This window comes from Bombina bombina, chromosome 4, assembly GCF_027579735.1.
Source record: "Bombina bombina isolate aBomBom1 chromosome 4, aBomBom1.pri, whole genome shotgun sequence".
Lineage (NCBI taxonomy): Eukaryota > Metazoa > Chordata > Amphibia > Anura > Bombinatoridae > Bombina > Bombina bombina.
Genome location: NC_069502.1, coordinates 472,704,259 through 472,719,567, shown reverse-complemented (window position 1 = coordinate 472,719,567; position 15,309 = coordinate 472,704,259). Strand labels below are relative to the sequence as shown.

Genomic DNA, 15,309 nt, shown 5'->3' with positions numbered 1-15,309 from the left:
ATAGAACCCCCCCCAGGAGGTGATAGATTAAAACATCTACTAAAAAGAGAGGTACATTGGATCTTTACATTAGCCATTAGAACACCATTAGGCATTAATCAGAGATATGATGTAAACCTGTTTGTTGATTAAACAACACCAAATGACCGTTTCAATGTTAAACAATCTAACAAACAAATTCAATAGGAATCGCATAAATTCACTTCTACGTTACATAACCATTACACCAGTATATGATATATGATATACAATACATATAAGAGCAAGGAATACTAACATACATATTCCCTCCTATTAACTTTATCTTTGTACGTCAAACCACACGAAAGAGAAATAGCAAGCAATTTTAACATAATTCTAGTCAAGTGGACTTTAAACATAAATCTTAACATAGATGAGGTCTTAAATCTTAGATTTGGGACTACATTCAACTATGGGATGATACCATTTGCTATCAATATATTTTCTCAAAGTATATAAACTTATTTATTTTATCTTTAAAACTTATCGTTTTAAACTCTTAATAGTGTTTTTGTTTATTCTCTTACCAATGTAAAAATGCATACTTGTAAATATTCCTTTTTACTCAATTCATATTAGACAACAATAGTAATGCTTATAAGGAATTTAGCTTTTCAAAAAATTGCCAATATTCAACTAAAACTAACTTACAGCTAGATTACGAGTTTGGATGCTGGCTGGATGAGGATGGATGTCCGGACTTCGATAACTGTAAGTGGATCGTTGGGGGGTAGTGTTAGGTTTTATTAAGGGTTTTTTGGGTGGGGGTTTTTTTAGGTTAGGGTTTTGGGCAAGTCGTAAAAGAGCTAAATGCCCTTTTAAGGGCAATGTTTAGCTTAGGTTTATTTAGATAGGTTTTTATTTGGGGGGTGTGGGTAGGTGGGTGTTTGGGTGGTGGGTTTTACTGTTGGGGGGTTGTTTGTATTTTGTTTTGCAATGTAAAAGAGCTGGTATCTTTGGGGCAATGCCCTGCAAAAGGCCCTTTTAAGGGCCATTGACAGTTTAGTGTAGGCTAGGGTTTTTTATTTTGGGGGCTTTTTTATTTTGATAGGGCTATTAGATTAGGAGTAATTCATTTATATTTTTGATAATTTCGTTTTTTATTTTTTGTAATTAAGTGTTTATATTTTTTGTAAGTTAGTAAATTGTATTTTATAAATTTAATTTCATTTTATTGTAATGTTAGGTTTTAGTGTAAGGCAGGTTAGTTTTTATTTTACAGGTAACTTTGTATTTATTTTAGCTAGGTAGCTAGTAAATAGTTAATAACTATTTACTAACTAGTCTACCTAGTTAAAATAAATACAAACGTACCTGTGAAATAAAAATAAAACCTAAGATAGCTACAATATAACTATTAGTTATTTTGTAGCTAGCTTAGGTTTTTTTACAGGTAAGTATGTATTTAGTTTTAAATATGAATTATTTACTTAATAATTGTAAGGTTTACTTAGATTTATTTTAATTATATTTGTGAGGGGGTGTTAGGGTTAGGGTTAGAATTAGGCTTATGGTTAAGTTAGGGTTAGGGTTATGCTTAGGGTAAACGTTAGAGTTAGGTTTAGTGGTTAATAACTTTAGTATAGTGACGGCGACATTGGGGGCGGCAGATTAGGGATAATAAGTGTAATGTAAGTGACGGCGATGTTAGGGGCAGCAGATTAGGGGTTAATAACTGTAATGTAAGTGGCGGCGATGTTAGGGGAAGCAGATGTTACTTTTTCTTTTCCCCATAGACATCAATGGGGCTGCGTTACGGAGCATTTCATTCCGCAATCGCAGGTGTTAGGCTTTTTTTTGCTGGCTCTCCCCATTGATGTCTATGGGTAAATTGTGCACGAGCACATCAAAGCAGAGTTTGATTTCGGTGCAGTATGGAGTTCAACGCCACCATATCGCCCGCACAACCCTGCTTTTTGTAAACCTGTAATAGCAGCGCTATAGGGAGGTGAAATAATGCCGCTTTTGTGGTGGTCGTTAATTTCCCTATAGCACTCAAAACTCATAATCTGGCTGTTAGATAAGCATTCAACCAAATGAAATATTGTTATATTATTAATATTACATATATCAGTTATGTATTTTTACTCACTCATTGTAATAGCCAATGCACAGCAATATGCAAAATGTTAAATGTATTCTACTATATCATCTAATTCATTTACCTTCCACCTGTATACTCCAGATTTCCCCTCCCCTAGTGGGAGTAAATAGATTACCTATTGGTTGATAAACTGTATTTATACTCACCTGGAGCATCAGGTATTTGTCTCTGATGTGCCCATGCGCAAAACATGTCAGATAGTAGGCGCTTCCCCTTCTTATAGTCTCCTACCTGAATAAATCTACCTCTGCACTGGGACCCTGGTTCCGGTAAAAAAAAAAAAATCTTCATTATTGCTTGAGCAGGTGAACCTTGCGGGCACTGCAGGATTTCAGTCCTTCATGGTGTAGTGTGTTACCAATTGTTTTCTTGGTGACTATGGTCCCTGCTGCCTTGAGATCATTGACAAGATCCTAACGTGTAGTTCTGGGCTGATTCCTCACCGTACTGATGATCATTGAAACTCCAAGAGGTGAGATCTTGCATGGAGCCCCAGACCGAGGGAGATTGACAGGTATTTTGTGTTTCTTCTATTTGCGAATAATCACAACTGTTGTCACCTTCTCACCAAGCTGCTTGACAATGGTCTTGTAGCCCATTCCAGGCTTGTGTAGGTCTGCAATCTTGTCCCTGACATCCTTGGACAGCTCTTTGGTCTTAGCCATGGTGGAGAGGTTGAAATCTGATTGATTGCTTCTGTGGACAGGTGTCTTTTATACAGGTAACAAGCTGAGATTAGGACCACTCCATTTAAGAGAGTGCTCCTAATCTCAGCTCCTTACCTGTATAAAAGACACCTGGGAGCCAGAAATCTTGCTGATTGATAGGGATCAAATACTTATTTCACTCATTAAAATGCAAATCAATTTATAACTTTTTTGAAATGTGTTTTTCTGAATTTTGATGTTGTTATTCTGTCTCTCACTGTTCAAATAAACCTACTATTAAAATTATAGACTGGTCATTTCTTTGTCAGTAGGCAAACGTACAAAATCAGCATGGGATCAAATAATGTTTACACTCATATAAATACATACAGACTCTGTGTGGTTATATAGTGTATTACAGCTGTACAAGGATGTAGAAAGCACCGGATTATAATACAATCTATATATCTATATGTTGTCTGGTAATTGATCTAGAATATGCCAGATCTATACACCTCCACTGGATACATAAAATATATTTACACAAGAAAATCTAGTATGGTAACAGCAAGTGAAAATAACTATCTAGGTAGGCAGTCCTTTGGAGAGAATGTCTAATAGGTTTTCTTAGGCTCTGCTCCAAACAATCCCCATGGGGTGCAGCTCAGTCCATGCAAAAAAAGATTCCCCTCTTAGAGAGGATCATCCCAGGTATTCTATGGAATAGAGAAAAGACACGTGCACTGGGGGTGCACCTAGTTTAATAAACTAAAGACTAGGTGACTTTAAATAAAATGCTGATATACAAGTAATAATGTCAGATGCGCCTATAAATAGCAATAAAACTATAGTGATGACAATATGTCTGTATTCTATACAGACTTTAAATAAAAAGATATGCAGCACACTCACGTGGTTGCACCTCAAACGTATGAGGTATGTTAAACGCACTTGTGGTATAGTAGCAGATGCTCCTCTTCTGGGAAATCTCCTGCCTGGATCAAACTGCTCCCTTGGACACACACAAACTGCAGGCGAGTATACCTCCACGTGTATAGCTAGTCAGAAGTCCTTAAACCTTAGGTAAAAAGGGGCAGGGCCAGGGGCTACTATATACAAAGGATATTTATTCAGCCATGTAATTATATACAAATGTCAGTAAAAAGTTCACAAAAGCAGGAAGGTCACATATGACGATAAAGTATATAAAACCACATAAAAAACATATCAGAAATGAATAAAAACAACAACCATTTACATAGAGTTGCTAACAGCACGAGCCTGATCCACAGCTGCTGCAGAAGATAAACCACGTTAAGCTGATCAGCTATTTCGCCATTTAGCAAGCAAGTAATAAATACTGAATCGTGGCAGGCGTATGCCAGAGGTGTATGTGTATATATATATATATATATATACACATTCCCACACATACATATTTAGACATGTGTATTATGTATCTCTATGTTAAAGCCCTTTGCCTGACTTTTTTTTTCTGAGACCTCATATCTTTGAGCCTTTATAATTTTTTTGTGCAATATTTTTTTTGAATAATTTGTATTAGATGGTGGTGTTATGAGTGTAACTGTACTTTGTAATATATATTTGAAGTGCTTTGTGGGTCTGAGGTAGCAGTAATTATTCTAGCATAAATCGCAATTGTGCTCATGAGTTCGCATTTACTTTCAGCTTGTAATATGAGTGCAAACGAACGCAAAAACCCAATATCGCTCCACTCGTAATCTTGCCTTAAATGTCTAAGCTGTCTATTTTTTTATTTATAATAGTATGTTATCTATAATATAATATATATTGTCTCTAGATTATTTGAAGTATTCTTTCTAGATAAAGAAACCATTTCAAGAATATACTCATTTGCATACTACACACAATCAGTTTGTAATTATTAAAGTAAGCAAAAACCTAAGGGGAATTTTACCCTGCCTCGCTTTTAATCTAACAGAAGACTGCAATTCATACCAATTAGTATTTTATGTGTCAAAAACATGATTTATAGAGATATAATTTTGAGCTACTGAACACATATTTACCAGTGATCAAAAGTACATAAAGATATAAGCTTTTCTAGAGATACTAGCATTTTACAACTGGTGAGCTTGTGGTACAGAACACATATATTGGGAATTTAACAATCGGTAAAAAGTACATTCATATGTAACTTTTTTCTAGAGATACTAGTAATGTACAACTTGCTTTAATATTATTTTCTTTAAATTGAAAACTCAACCAAATAATATACATCCACAATGCTCTATTATGCTATAGCAACCCGGGCCGTAATGTATTGATCATCACTTATAGAATTACTTTCTTTAGCCAGTGTTCTGTGTTCTTTAAAGTTCACCATGAATACTTGCTGTGATGCTCTCTGACACATCTCTTTATGCTCCTTATACTTTAATCTGAAAAACAAGCACAACAAAATAGTATTTGAAATGAAATGTTTCAAAGTTTGAGTGAATTTTTTTTGAACATCTTGAGTTTGATGTAATCTTTCACAGGAAATTTGATTTTCCAGGTATAGTTTTTATGACAGCAGGTCCAACTAACAGAGAAGTAGTGAAATCTAATAGTAGCGAGGGAAAAAAATACTTTACACTTATATATTAAGAAGTGTATGTTTACTATTTAAATTTCCCATGTACCATGTTAAGCAAACAGAAAATGCATCCGGTCATAATGAATTATTTTGCTGTAGGCAGATTTAATGGCACATATCAGGATTAAATGCATGAATAAAATTTTTTTTTTTATATCCTCCCAAAAGATATTTTGTAATAATTAATATGGTTTATAATGAGTTGTTAATTTAAAACATTGATTTTATTGATTTCTGGTCTGTGTTTTGTATGTAACTTAGCAAAGAATATGTATTTGAATTGTATCTATGTACTCAATGAAATACTCAATATAAAAAATGTATTTATTAGGCTTCTGATATTTTGAAAATTATTTTATAATTCTGTGTTGTTTTTTTGTTTGTTTCTTTACTATTTCTATTCTTTTCTATATTGATTCCTTGGCTGTCTTTTGTTCTTTTGTAGAAGAGAAGAAAAATGAAGCAGAGCTATTTTTCTCTTCAATTTAAAACAATTATCTATCATTCCCACCATTAAAATGCTGCCAGGTATATGTTTCTAAAAATGTTGAACTTAAACACATTAAAGTATTTCAAATGTTATCAATTTAATATTTTGCTTGTAATTGTTTTAAATGTGCAGAATATTTTTAAATGATATATTAAGGATAAGCCTATTGCTCTAACTGCTTTGATTCATTTTTATTAGTATCAATAAGACTGATCTCTGAGCATAAATTCCATTCACTTTATTTATGTATGTTGGGGGGAAAAACAGAAATCCGAAGCTCAGCAAGGTTATTGAGCTTCATTCTCATAATTGTATTGACTTATTTAAATCTTGTATAAAATCTCTTCAATATTGAGTTACATCTAAAAGAATACAAATTAACAACCCACGACACATTCACTTGGCATCATATATCATATTTTTAAAACCAGCTTAAAAAGTCAATAATGTCATTCATTTTTCCTGACTAAATCTACTCTTTGTTGTCATCTTTGTGTAGACGTTCTTGTCCACCAATAGATCAATGGGATTTGTCATTAAAAGTCAATGATGAACTGATTGGAAATCACTCATAATCATAATTTCCTTTTAGAGCTTTCATTTAACATTTTTTATGCATAACATTTTTATACACACAAAAATAAGTTTTGGAGTTCAGTGTGTATGTGTCTATCTCTGTCTTGTGCTGCCCTTCTCTCAAAATTATTTTGCCTATGCACTACTCAATGTAATATTAAGACAAAAAAACAAAACATTGGAAGGTCATTAAACACAAAGGGGTCGATCACAATCTTTTAGAAAAATGTATCTAATGATTTTCAAGAGAAAAAAAAACTTTTAAAGTCTATGGGGTAGAGCGAATCATGTCCGCTCGACCTTGCTTCTTGCTTCAAGATGCTACAATTTTATTTAAACAAAAAGGGACCTCACACTTAATTGTAAAATTAACCAGGGGTCTGCCCTCCGTTTAATCCCTATGTTGCATCGTACCCAGTAGTATTGGGTTTTTATATTTTATAATAGTATCAAATTTATCTTATGCATTAACACTAAATCTCACTTAGTCATCACTTATATATTTTTTGCATCACTCTAGAGCCCACTATGGCAGCACTGCCCATTTAGTTAAAGTTATGCTTAATAATAATAATCTTTTCCCAATCACTTTATCATGAATAGGAGTAGGATCACATTTATCACGTCTTACCTTATGATTTACTATTCTATATTGGATATAATCACACATATTTAGTGCTCACACATATAACACACTGACCCTATTCCATAATTAAGTTTGGCCATTTTATTTCTATAGATACAGTTGTTATAATTTTTCTTTTTCTTATATACACATGGTATGACTATTAGTTTATTAGTTACAAGACATTATTTAGTCTTTCCCTTCATCACTTACACATAGATTAGCTCACAGATCACTCTTTATTTGTTTTTTCAGAATAATATTATTAACATTTTTATTCACCTCACTTCCCTGTAATTTGATCCAAACGTCTATTATATATATATAGTTACATTTGCACATAATGTACACACTGTTACGCCATAATTGTGTTTTCCATTACAATCACATTTCTGAATATGACATTTAGGATTGGAATCAGATGCTAGCTGCTATACACCACAATAACGCATTGTTCGCTGCAGCCCCACACCTGGGCATATTTTGTCCATTGAGATTGGATTCCGTCATAGAGGAGGCGTGACTAACAGAGATGTGTAAACAGTGAGTTGCACGCTTGTTGAAACGATCATTTCATTAATCCCAAATTGCTACATTGTAGCCTATAGACCATTTAGAGTAAATACAGACCTTATCTTTTACGCAACATACAAAAAACAAGGGGATATGGGAACGCGCTGTAAAAAACAGCATATGAGAGGTAAAGAACTATATAAGGAATGTAGATTACACAAGAGTATAATAAAAAAGGTTTATAAAAAAGTTTATAAATGTATTACAATAAGCGATGCCGGCATCTGATACAAAGTAAAATAGTACAATTAAAATAGGATAAGAATCAACATATAATGTGAAACATCAGTGTGTAATGATATAAGTAGCTGAAAAAAATAGCTGAAAAAAAAAAATATATGTTGCAAAATATATGTTGCAAAATAACACAATGTTAAAATTAAAACAGAGTCAATGTTACCGTCCTTAACACAATCAGGCCAGTGATTAGAGTGTCTGATCCAGCTGTTTATATGTATGCAGGTATAACTTGGGTGATTCCCTCTGTGTTGTTTATAAAACAGCGAAAAACTTGCAGAATCTTCTGGCTTGTATCCAATGACTGTGAGTTAAATTTCAAAGACTAAAAGAGTTAGCATAAGGTGCGCAAATCTATCCCCTGCAACATACACTAATCTGTTCCCATAAAGCAGATATGTTGAAAATGTAGTGAAAAAATAAGAAAAATATGTGTAGGTGCGCTAACAGCTACGGGGATTAGGTCTAATAATTATAAACCATCTAGATGGTATATGTAAAATAATATAAATACTAAAATCATAGATTGAATTCTTGTATAAGTTATAACAGATAAAGTGGACACAAAACACAATTAGACTTGATATGAATATAACAATTTATATATTTTAATACTAAAAAATATGTTTAAAATATGCATACATATCACACAATAAATATGACTGTTATTTATGACCGGTCATATACATATAGTTACGCTAAAAATGTTAAAAATCTACTAATGGATATCTGGCAATAAAAAGTGATAAGATATAATTAGGTGCAGCAGAAATTTATACTTCGTGCATTAAGAGGTAGGGTAAGGGATTGGTTCTGCTTAGAACTATAAATTCTTAAAATCTTTAAATTCTCAAAATGGGTCGTTTGATCTTGGTAAATGTGTTGTTAGAAATTTAACGACTAAATTAACAATAAAGTCAATTTATATCCACCTAAAAGTTTATTCCTTTGAATGTCTAAATCTTCAAACAAAGTTCCGTTTATGTATCGACGATTGTCCAATCATCAGACAGATCCGTTTGTTTGGTAAAGTGGTTAATTCAACACTAGAGTGGTATCAAGGTATTTTCTAGAATTTTAGTCTTTTAACGAGTGACAAAAGTTACCTAGCTGTAGGGCCACAACACCTCTACAAGGCCTACCTGTCTTGCTTTGCAGTATGGAATGTCCGCTGAGGTCAGGCACAGGTGTCTGGAGCGGCTCCTAACAGCTGGCGGTATTCCTGATCCTCATTAAAGTAGATCCGGCTGGAACGAAAAACTCTGCGCAGAGTATGTAGGAGAGAGGCGAAAATAGTTCCGGGCAATCTCTCTCAATCCTTGGCAATCGTGTTATATTAACACCTTGTAGTTTGTTGTCTGACTCCTTCAATGCGTTTCGCCATGTACCATGGCTTTATCAAGATGGTTCAGACATATTTCAAACTTCCTTATATACGTATGCTTCGTCTGTGATTGGTTTATCCCTTTTCATGGCATTTCTTTTAAGGTGGATTTTTAAAAGGTGGAATATTTTGATAGTCAAATCCCTTAATTCTAAGCTGTCATATCTTCACAATTTGTGATGTTAGCACAAAGTGTAGAGCATGCAATACATTTAAAACATGTATTGCATAAAAAGCTTTGTATCAAAAAACAATAAATAATAAATATTGATATATACAAATTTAAAATATAATGCATAGAAACATGCATGAACAGCACCTAAAAAGTAAAAATGATATTTTTGAATGGGGTTTTTTTTTGGAAATGCTTAGTTGAGAATTAGTGAAATATCTCTTATTAGTATTTTATTACATGTAAGAACTCCAAGGACAAAAATTATACAACAAAGTTGTTAAACCGATATTGTCTATGTGTGTAGATACATATCAAATGAGTATTTCATTACATTCAGTTAAACTAAGCTAGTATTGGCATATATCCATATATGTTCCTTTATATGGATTATTGGAAATTAAACCTGTTTTTATCTATCATGCAATCCATTTTACTATAATAAAGCTAAATCAATATTTTGTGTTGTTATAAACATCCAATGAATTACCAACTAAAAAACTACATAGTTTATTCTAAAGTGTGATAAAAAAAAAAAAAAAAAAAAAAGGGGAGGACATGGCTAGACTAGAAAGGGTCCTGATATGGAAATCAATATCTATTGGATATATAATGATTATTGTTTTTTTAATGTCTGATTTGTTACTTAGGAGGGATAGATGTGCTGGAAAAGGTGGTCATTACTCTAAAATAAATGGGTGTAAATCCAATTCTGAGTTTAATCCTTGAGGGTACAAAGTTTCGAGCTCAAAGATCAATTCTGCTTCTTTTCTAAGGAGCAGTTTATCGAAATCTCCTCCTCTCCATGGTTTATTAATTCGACAGATGCCCCAATATTTGAGGTCATTTATATTATTATGGTGTACTGTCCTAAAATGTTCATACAACCTAGTGTCTTGGTCTCCTTTTTTGATTAAGTTTAGATGTTCTCTAATTCTTGTTCTCAGAACTCTAGAGGTCTCTCCCACATATTGTTTCCCACAAGTGCATTGGATCAAATATATGATCCCTTTATCGCCACATCTGATGGTCTCTCTTATTTTGTATTTCTTGCCTGTGTTTGTGGATTTGTACTCTTTACATTTTGTGCTGTGTTGGCAGGCTTTACAGCTATAACAGGGATAGTAACCCTGTAATTTATTTCCAGTCAAATCTTTATCTTTAGTTCTGTTCATTTTTTTCTTAAAATCACTAGGTGCGAGAATGTTCTTAATGTTGTTTGCTTTTCTAAAAACAATACTAGGATATTCTGAAATACTGTTCCCTAAAATCGGGTCTGATTTGATCAAGTGCCAGTGTTTGTTTAAAATTTTGGTTAAATGTTTGTGGTGACAACTATAGTTCGTGACTAGCGGTATTTTCAGGGTTTCACCGTTCTTATTGTCTCCCCTTTGTTTTTTAGTGAGTATGTTCTTTCTATCTAAATTTCTAATTTTGGTGATGTCCTCTTTTAAAGTTTCATGTTTATAGCCTTTTTCTAAGAATCGATTTTCTAAGACTTTCACTTGTGTGTCAAAATCAGAGATTTTAGAACAATTTCATCTAATTCGAAGAAATTGACCCTTAGGGGTGTTATCTATCCACCTTTTTAGATGACAACTGTGTGTTGGAATATAATTATTAGCATCTTTTGTCTTAAAATGATTTTTCATTGCTAGTTCCCCTTGTTCTATGTAAATATCTATGTCTAAAAATGTTATTTGTTGTTTGCTTATTGTGTATGTGAATTTCAAATTGAGATTGTTTTGATTCATGTCTTCAAAAAAGGTTATAAGACTGTCTTCGCTCCCCTTCCACACTATTAAAATATCATCAATGTATCTTTTGAATAGCACAAGGTTTGCCCCCAGCTCATGATCATGGGCAAATTGGTGTTCCCATTTACCCATGAATAAATTTGCATAGCTGGGATCAAACCTTGTGCCCATAGCAGTACCCTGCAGCTGAAGGTATAAATTATCGTTAAATGCAAAGACATTGTTTTCCAGTATAAATGTTATACTCTTTAGAATGAACTGTTTGTGTTTCATTTGCATGCTATTTTCACTTTTTAGGAACCAATCTACAGCTGCAATACCCTCATCGTGTTGGATACTAGTGTACAATGAAGTAACGTCACTAGTTGCTAAAATGAAATTATCTTGCCATTTCAAGTTTTCTAGTAAATTTAAAACATCTGTAGTGTCCTTAAGGTATGTTGGCAATTCTTGGACGTATTTCTGAAGCTGTGTGTCTACATATAAAGATAAATTTGAACAAATGGAGGATATGCCGGAAATTATGGGGCGCCCTGGGGGGTTGGATAGATCTTTATGAATTTTGGGTAAGAAATAGAACATGGCCATTTTAGGATGTTTCTGATAAATAAAATAAAATTCTTTGGTGTTAATTATATTATTCAGTTTGGCCTCTTTTAAAATGTTATATAGGTTGGTGTTAATTTTATTCATAGGATTTAATTTGAGTTTTTTATAAGTATCTGTATCGTTCAATAAACGATTTGCTTCCCCAATGTATTTGTCTGTATCCATAATGACCAATCCCCCGCCTTTGTCTGCCGGTTTGATGGTAATGGTTTTGTCTTTTTGTAATTGTGTAAGCACTTCTCTCTCTCTTTTAGTCATATTGTATTTGATCTTTCTTTTGTCCTCTGTATTTATTTTAGCTATTTCAGATAAAACGGATTTTTCGAAAACTTCAATATTGCTTCCTTTACTTTGATAGGGGTAAAACCTAGATTTGGGTTTCAATTGAGTGTGTGTAATGGTATTGTTTGTCCTAGAAGTCTGACTGATTTGTCTTTCTATGGGATTTTTAATAAAATGTCTTTTTAAAGTTAGTTGTCTAGTGAATTGCTTAATATGGATGTGGGTTTCGAATTTATTCATTTTTGCAGTAGGTGCAAAAGTTAAGCCCAATTTTAGTACTTTGGTTTCATCATCTGAGAGTGTTTTTTTACTGAGATTGAATATACCTGTCTGATCTATTTTTGTTTCTTTTTGGATTGTGCATTTTTTTCTTCCATTTCCCCTAGTTCCTCTATGTTTCTTTTTGGTCTCGTTCTTCTTTGATCTAATGGGGTGCCGATCCCTAAAAAATCCCCCGAGGTGTTAGGTCTTGTGGATTCTTCCTCAGTATGTACATTTTCTGTGTTGTCATGTTGTGATGCTATTGGCTGAAATATATTTCTTATAGGGATAGACCACTCCCTTTTCTTTAAATGATTAGGTTTGTTCCCTGTGGGAAACTTTTCCTGTTCAGTGTGGTGATTCTCATAGTTTTCATAATTCCTATTGAATTGATCTTCATTATTACTCCTTTGTCTAGGTTCGTAAAAGTGTTGTGTGTGATTCCTATCACCATAATATTCATTATTTATCCCAGTGTTCTTTCTAAACCAATAATTGTCTTCTTTTTGGTTGTAGTGCCTGTTGTGTCTATCATCTCGATCATTATAGTGAACTATTCTTCTATCTTGCCTATAACTATTGTGTCTTGGTGAAGTGAAGTAGTGATTTTCTTTACGTGACCACATATTTTGGTGGTGGATATGTGAATTATAATCTTCATATCCTCGTGAATGTGAATTATTTCTATTATAGTGATTTTTATTGTGTGGTTCCTGAGAATAATTCCCTTTGTACCATCCTCTGTGTCTTGGTCTATAATTGTGTTCGTTGGGTTTCAAAATTACTGGTCTATCTTCTCCGTGTTTAGTTTTATTAGTGTTACTATTTTGATTCTTAATCTTATTATCTTGAAATGTTGATTCTGTATTTGCTGTTTCCACTGAATCCATATTTTCTATTGTATCTGGGGAAGTGATATCATGGTGGTAATCTTGCTGGTCCCTATTTAATTTGCGCCATTTGATGGATAATATATTTTTACTTGTATTGTTCAGATTCTCAATAATCTGTTTTTGTTTGCTTATAAATATGTCATTATCTTGATAGTTTTCTATTTTTTCTTTGATGGTGTCTATTTTGGTCTTAAAGTCTGTTAAACTGACTGTCCTAGATTTTTTAAGTATTTCTATTAAACCAAATGAGGCTTTTTCTAAAGTCTCAAACCATTCTAAGCTATGTTCTTCATTTAATTCAAAAGTGCATTTCTTTTCAAGTCTGAGCCCTCTTGGTATTAGTTTGTTTGTAATATATTTCTCTAGAAATACTAATTCGATGTTTTTTTTTTTTTTTGTTTTTTTTTTTTGTTTTTGTTTTTTTTCAAGAAAAAACACAAACAGCAAATTTCAACAAAACTTGATACAAAAACGACACCTCATATTCCATATATATGGAAAAACACTGCATACAAAAAAAAAACAAGTTATACCGCCACTTCACAATTGTCCCTAGCCATGTTTCATCTAGCATCTGGACAAAAAATCTCCAATCCTTCCCTTTTTAGATATATTAACACCACAATGCTTGCCCCGCATTGCAAGGTTGAATCTTTATAACGAATCGGAAAAAAAAAAAAAAGGAACCAGTAGAAAAGAAATGGGAGAAGAGGTCCCCTCTATCCTCACCCCCCCCCCCACACCTTCCTCAACACCCTCCCTGAGCCAAGCCCCCGGGAAATGTCCAGCAAGTACTTGCAATTGGACATAGGTGTTTTCCCTAAATGGTTTAACTAACATTATCTGTATCGGGCGTGGGCAAGATAAAATAAATGTCTTCCAGTGTCTAAAAAATATTGCAAGACGGTCATCAGCTGGGTTTTGCAGATTATATTGCTCCGAAATAACTTGGGTGACTAGTGCTTTTTTTAACTCTTTCAGGGTTGGAGCAGTTTTAGCCTTCCAGGATCTCAATATTAAGATACGGCCCAATAATATAATCATATTAATTAATTTAGTCCCGCGCTGGGCATTTTGAGCCAAAAAAATATTTCCAAAGGGTGGATCTCATAGTCCACCTTGAGAGTTACTTTCATCCAATAAAAAATTTTCGCCCAAAACTGGGCAATCTTTGGGCAGGACCAAAAACAATGGAATAAGTCTGCACAGGGAGCGCTGCAACGCGTACATACTTTTCGGGTCTTATACCATCTAGACAAACTATCTGGTGTTAAATAGGCCATAAGAGATAGTTTGATCTGTGATTCCCTCCATGAAGTTAAAATCCAGCTTTTCTGAATTACTTTGAAGGAATTTGTTACCACTGAGCGTTCTATCTCTGGGAATATTTTATTCCATCTTTGGACTATATATTCTACCTGTATTTCAGAGGGCTTTTGATTAAATAAAGCGTAGAATGGGCCAATTGAATAATACCCTGTCTTAAATAGTTTAATCCTAGTTTGGATCTGCCGGAGTGCCCAATCAAAACCATATCTTTGCTTTAGCTCAGCTATCAGATGTCTTACCTGTAAAAAGGCGTAAAAGTCTTTATTTGTAAGCCCAAATTGGGCACTTAAATCACGAAACGGAACCGGAATGAGATCTTTATCTGCTATTTGGCTAACATAAACTAACCCCTTAGCAGTCCAATCTCTAAAAACTTTATCTGACAACCCTGGCGGAAAAATCGGATTGCCAATAATTGGTAAGTAGTCAGAGACATATGGAGAGCAATCGATTATCCCACATAATTTTTGCCACGCTGCAATTATATATCTAAATGTAATTAACGAAAAAACCGTCGAAGGTAACGAAGTGATTGGGCAGTGGAGAATAGCAGCTAAACCAAATGGGGCTATCAAAGAGGTCTCCCAAGTCGAAGCAGCTACTTGATCTTGTTCTGTTAGCCAGTCTACGGCAATCTTAACCCGAGATGCTAAACTATACAGCTGTATATTCGGAAGGTTGAGGCCTGCCGCATCTTTGTTATTCATTAATCTGGCGACTGAGATACGC

At 33.7% G+C, this 15,309-nt stretch overlaps 1 long non-coding RNA gene across 1 annotated transcript in view; it reads right to left on the bottom strand.

Annotated features, from left to right (window-relative positions):
• Window positions 1-4,761: 4,761 nt before the first annotated feature.
• LOC128655444 (uncharacterized) overlaps window positions 4,762-15,309 on the bottom strand; it is a 53,886-nt gene continuing 43,338 nt past the window's right edge. The window contains exon 2 of the long non-coding RNA XR_008401799.1: window positions 4,762-5,195. This is a non-coding gene — a long non-coding RNA (uncharacterized LOC128655444). The remainder of the gene's footprint in view (window positions 5,196-15,309) is intronic.